Source organism: Herpailurus yagouaroundi, unplaced genomic scaffold (assembly GCF_014898765.1).
Source record: "Herpailurus yagouaroundi ecotype Mexico unplaced genomic scaffold, PumYag 162, whole genome shotgun sequence".
NCBI lineage: Eukaryota > Metazoa > Chordata > Mammalia > Carnivora > Felidae > Herpailurus > Herpailurus yagouaroundi.
In genome coordinates, this window is record NW_024412403.1 from 59595821 (window position 1) to 59601646 (window position 5826).

Sequence of the window (5826 nt, forward strand, 5' to 3'; positions counted from 1 at the left end):
GTCTTTTGGTGGGCATATTAATTTATTTCTCTTGGGTGTATATACCTAGGTATATACACCTTGGGTGTATATATCTAATATATATTAACTCCTAGGTATATACACCCAAGTCAAAGGGCATGCAAGATACAACTGTGGCAGATAACTGCCAAGATGATGGTGCCAATTTAAACTCTCACCACTCTTTTTTTTTTAATGTTTATTTATTTATTTATTTATTTATTTATTTATTTATTTAAAGAGTGAGAGAGAGAGAGAGAGACTGAGCAGGAGAGGGATGGATGGGGGCACAGAGGATCCGAAGTGGGCTCTGCACTGACAGAAATGAGCCCGATGCTGGGCTTGAATTTACGAACCAAACTGTGACATCATGGCCCAAGCTGAAGTCAAGACGCTCAACCAACTGAACCACCCAAGCCCCTAAACTCTCACCAGTCTTGCCAACACTTGGGATTGACAATCTTCTAAAAAAAATGTTGGTTATTGTTTTGGATGTTTGGTATTATTGTATTTGTAAATTTCATTTTCATTTAACTGATGAATGACAATGTTGAGCACTTATCTTTTCATGTGTTTTTTGACCACTTGAATGTTCTTGTTTATGAAGTGCCTGTTTAAGTCTCTTGCCTATTGTTAAAAGTTGAATTATGTGGGACTTCCATATCCCAAAGATAGAGTCTGTGTACGTTTTCCTATCCCTCCCAGTAAGTACAACTAAAAGCCCTGGACATTATATATAAAACAAACATGAGAAAGAATCTTAAAGATGAAGGAAAGGAAGGCCAGATAGGGACTTTGAGACTTGAATAGCTGCACTGAGATGAGTTCCTTGGGTTTTCTTTTTGCTTCATTTTATCTCGGACTGGGTACTACAGAAGCTGGAAAAATGGAAATGCCAGTAAGTACAGATATTTAAAAGACTTCGAAAAAAAAAAAAAAAAAAAAAAAAAAAAAAGCCTGTTCTTTCTAGCCATGTGGCCAGGAACGGATAATCTAACAAGACAGAAAATGTTTACCAATAACTGCTTTACTCCAGCCAAATCCACAGGGAAACTTGAGCCATCCCCTCCCTCACAGACAAACAAATACACACACCAGCTAGAGCTGAGTGGAAAGCCTAGACTTGACCCATGCCAGACCTCACATGGTGCCAGAAACCTGCCCCCACTCCCATCCCTACAGAAGAGGGTAGCATCAGAAAAGGTCTAGTGGGAGCTAGGAATTGTATACCCACCTTGCAGTAAAGGGATGCCTCGGGCCCCCTCGGGCTCTCCATGGAGACCATATTGGAGCCTGGACTTCCACTCCCAACCAGTCAAATCAGGTACCCCTTGTCCTCCTTACTGGGGTGATGTCAGAGGAGGACAAATAGAAAGTTTGGACATTCATCACCATTCAGCTATAAAAAGGTTACTTCTCATGGTATAAGTGGAGGAACATCAAGAAGAAGGGTGCCATTACTACTTCTTAGCAATAAAGAGACATTTTCCCCTAGCTCTGTGTTAATGAAGACTGAGTATAGAACTTGAGCTTCCATTCTACCCTGCCAGTAACAAGATAGTATCCTCACTTTTGCTAGAGCAGTGTTAGCGAAGGTCTGCTAAAACATGGGATTTAAATATGGTCCAGTCTTATAATATTCCCAATGTTCAGTTGTCAGTTAAAAATTATCCATTGTGACAAATCAAAACCACACTGAGCAACCACCTCATGCTGGTCAGAGTGGTTAAAATGAACAAATCAGGAGACTATAGATGCTGGCGAGGATGTGGAGAAACAAGAACCCTCTTGCACTGTTGGTGGGAATGCAAACTGGTGCAGCTGCCCTGGAAAACAGTGTGAAGGTGCCTCAAAAAATTAAAAATAGAACTACCCTATGACCCAGCAATAGCACTGCTAGGAATTTACCCAAGGGATACAGGAGTGCTGATGCATAGGGGCACATGTACCCCAATGTTTGTAGCAGCACTTTCAACAATAGCCAAATTATGGAAAGAGCTTAAATGTCTATCAACTGACAAATGGATAAAGAAGATGTCGTTTATGTACACGATGGAATACTACTTGGCAACAAGAAAGAATGAAATCTGGCCATTTGCAGCAACGTGGAGGGTATTATGCTAAGTGAAATAAGTCAGTCAGAGAAAGATACCATCTGTTTTCACTCATATGTGGATCCTGAGAAACTTAAAAGAAGACCATGGGGAGGGGAAGGGGAAAAAAAGTTACAGAGAGGAAGGGAGGCAAACTATAAAAGACTCTTGGATACTGAGAACAAACTGAGGGTTGATGGGGGTGGGGAAGAGGGGAAAGTAGGTGATGGGCAATGAGGAGGGGACCTGTTGGGATGAGCACTGGGTGTTGTATGGAAACCAATTTGACAATAAATTATATTTTTAAAAAAAATCCATTGTGCTCCAAGACTCAAGATGGATTCAAACTTAGACAATAAACAGTTGCCAAATCCAACACGACACAAATTTTAGTATTACCCGAATAGAATTTAACATAACCATTATAAAAATACTTCAGTGAGTGGTTATAAGTACAATTAAGACTAATGAAAAAAATATGAACTCTGGGCAAAGAAATAAAAAGTTGCAGAAAAACAAAAAGGTGATATAAAGAAAAATTAAATGGGAATTTCAAAAATTAGATATAGCAAATGAAAAAATTAAAAAACAACAAATGGGCTCAACAGCAGAATGGAGAAGACAAGGGAAAGAGTCATTGAACTTGAGGAGAGAACAATAGAAATGACCAATTCTGAAAAACACAAAAAAAAATTCACTGAAAAAAAAAATGAACACACCTTCAGGAACATGTCAGACTAAAACAAAAGATCTAACTAACATTTGGGTCTTTAGAATTCCATAAGGAGAGGATAAAGAGGGTGGTACAGAAAAAATATTCAAAGAAATAATGATTGAAAGTTTCCCAAATTTGGAAAAAGGCAGACCTACAGGATCAAGAAGAAGAGTTAACTCCAAACAGGATAAATCCAAATAAATCCATGCCAAGACACAAGTTAAACTTCAGAAAGCTAAAGATGAAGAAAAAAGTCTTGAAAGCTGTTGTAGAGAAGTGATGTATTACTTATGGGGGGGGGGGGAGACTAGTCAAATAATAGCAGAAGTTTTATTATAAACCTTGGAGGCCAGAAAGAAGTTGCATATCATTTTCAAGTGCTAAAAAATAATGAACTTATGACTCCTATAGCTATCTCCAGGGGAAAATAGTCTCCACAAATGAAAGAGAAATCAAGACTAGCAGATGAAGGAAAACCAACAATTTGTCACCCTAAACGACCCCTAAACGAATGACTACAGGAAGTTCTCTAAGCAGAAAAAATATAATAAAATAAGAAATCTTGGAACATCAGCAAGTAAGAAAGAATATGTAAGCAAACTTATGGGTAAATACAAAAGACTTTCTTTCTCCTTTAGAGTTTTATGAATTACATTTGATGATTGAAGCAAAACTGTAACACTGTCAAATGTGGATCTCAATGTATGTAGAGGCAATGGGAAAAAAAAACACATCGTTAATAGAGGAGGATAAAGGAATGCAAAGAAAGGTCAGCTTTCTACACCTCACTAGAATTGGTAAAGTGTTGACACCTGTAAACAGTGATAAACTGTACACACACACACACACACACGCACACACACAAACCCAAATACATCTCATGCATTACATTATACATATATACGCATACATATATATAATGTAATATTTAGAATAACTATTAATAAAGCTATAAAGAAGGTATACTCAAAACACCATAGATAAGATGAAATTATAAAAAGTGTTCAAGTATCCTACAAAAAGGCAGAAAAGCAAAATAGAGGGGGAAACAGAACAAACAGAATATTAAAAAATAAAATGGCAAACTTAAGTCTTAAAAAATATAAAAATGATATGTAAATGATCTATAGATACCAAAGGATTGAGATTGGTAGAACGGGTTAAAAAAAAAAATGACCCAGCTATATGCTACCTACAAGAGACTCACTTCAATTATAGAAATATAGGTAGGTTGGAATAAAGTTAGGGAAAAAGATATACTCTGCAAAGTAATTAAGAGGAAGCAGGATCAGCTGTATTAAATATGCTTCAGAACAACAACAAAATAACTTACCAGAGACAGAAAGAAAAAACACATGAAGGTGAATTGGTCAATATACTAAGAAGATATAACATTCCTAAATGTGTATTCACAAAACAACAGTACTGCAAAATATGTTGAGTAAAACTGATAGAACTGAAAGGAGAAATAGACACATCCACAATTATAGTTGAGGACTTCAACTCCCTCTGTCTCAAAAATTGATAGGACAGCAAAAACAAATAAACAAAAAAAGCCTAAGTGAACAACGAAACAGAAAATCAGCAAGTACATAGAAGAATTCAACAGCACTATCCAACAACAAGATCCAATTAATATGTATAGGACATGCCACCTCATAACAGCAAAATACAAAAAAAAAATATGGGTTTTTTTTTCAAGTGCCTATGGAACATATACCAAGATCAACCATATCCTGGCATAAAACAAACCTCATGAAAAGAGGATATATTCCCTGATCACATAGAATTAGACACAAATCAATAATAGAAAAATAACAGAAAACATTAAGAAACACAGAAAACATTAAGAAAAAAACACTTTAATTATCCTTGAGTCGAAAAGGAAATCAAGGGAAATCAAAAATTACATTGAACCAAATGAAGCCATCAATGATAGAATTACAGGAGGGAAAAAAAATTCTTACTTTCAAATATTCATTATTAAAGTATGTTGGGAGGTGGTAGTGAGTGAGCACTACTTTTCCACAATCCTACCAGGAGAAAGACATTCTGGGGAATCTTGTATGAGTTTGTGAACATAAAATGCCAAGGGACAAGTAAGTGGCTGGGTTGGAATTTAAAGGAGGAAAACACAAACCCAAAGCATCAGGCAGGGAGGGCTTTCCCTTTGTTTACTTATTTATTTATTTATTTGTTTAAAAAATGTTTATTTATTTATTTTGAGAGAGTGAGAGAAAGCTCAAGCAGGGGAGGGACAGAGAGGGAGACAGAGAACCCCAAGCAGGCTCTGTGCTGCCAGCGTGGAGCCCGATGTGGGGCTCGAACCCATGAACCATGAGATCGTGACCTGAGCCAAAACCAAGACTCTGATGCTTAACTGACTGAGCCACCAGGTGCCCCTTTCCCTCTATTTAAAATACTATGTAGAGGAGGAGTTTATAGAAAGATGAAAGTGATCTGTGTCTGTTTTTTTTTTTAATTTTAATACAGTGTGTATAATTTGAAACTATTTGATGATTTTACTTAAAACTTATTTTTTTTTTTAATTTCCTATTCCAATTTGAGGAGGTGATTGTGGGGATGTAGATGCCAAGAGGAATGATTTTTAGAAACCTAGCATACCTCTGTGGAGAGATGTCTTTTCACTTGACCTCACTCCTTGTGGAGAAACTAGTTTGAATTTTATTTTGTACATAAATAACAGGACATGAAAGACTGGGAAAAGTTAGTAGCAGGCCCCAAAGAAGGACTCACGAAATTTTCTTGCAAGTTAGCAGGTAGGTTTTCAGAACCTGTGCATGAATCCTGCGACAGCTGCAGAATAGCACACACATACGGTGACAAAAATTATATAGACCTGAGATTCTAGCAAATTTGGAGCCTAGGCAGAGAAGGAAGTCGAAATGCCACAAGATTAGGAAAGTCTTAACGGACTTTCTGAGCAAGTGGTTAATGAGTAACAGATTTGGGCGGATATATCGGAAGATATTGCCATTTTCATGTGAAAGTTGTTAG